Here is a 471-nt window from a genome sequence, read left to right as displayed (position 1 = left end):
ACCACTTCTGGGGAGGCTCCCACAGCAAAGGAGGTCCTTCCCCCCCCCAAGAACCACGTCTGGGGAGGAGCCCGTGGCGATGGGGCCCCGCGGCGCAGCTGCTGGTGGTGGGAAGCGGCCGGCGTCCGTCTCCTTCCCACGGCTGCCGCCACGCCTGGAGAAGACCGGGTGCCGATGGGCTCCTTCCCCGTGGTGGACCCACGTCTGGGGAGGGTCCGGCAGCCTTGGGGACCACCCGGTGTGGGCAGCAGTGGCCGTGGGGCCCAGCCGGGCCTGGGGGTTCGCGGGGGTGCCGGAAGCCGGCAGTGCTGCGCCTGCGCCCCAGGGTGCCGTGGGGGCCAATGGGAACGTTGACGCGGTGCCCGGATGCCGGGGTCCTTCCCGCCCCGGCGCCTGCAGCTGGGGAGGAGCTGCCACCCCCCGGGGGGGGCCCCCGGGGCCCGGGGCCTGCACCCACACCACATGAGGGAC

The sequence above is a fragment of the Aptenodytes forsteri genome, unplaced genomic scaffold (assembly GCF_000699145.1).
Source record: "Aptenodytes forsteri isolate BGI_AS27 unplaced genomic scaffold, ASM69914v1 Scaffold687, whole genome shotgun sequence".
In the NCBI taxonomy this organism is placed as follows: Eukaryota; Metazoa; Chordata; class Aves; order Sphenisciformes; family Spheniscidae; genus Aptenodytes; species Aptenodytes forsteri.
This window is presented reverse-complemented; position numbering follows the sequence as displayed.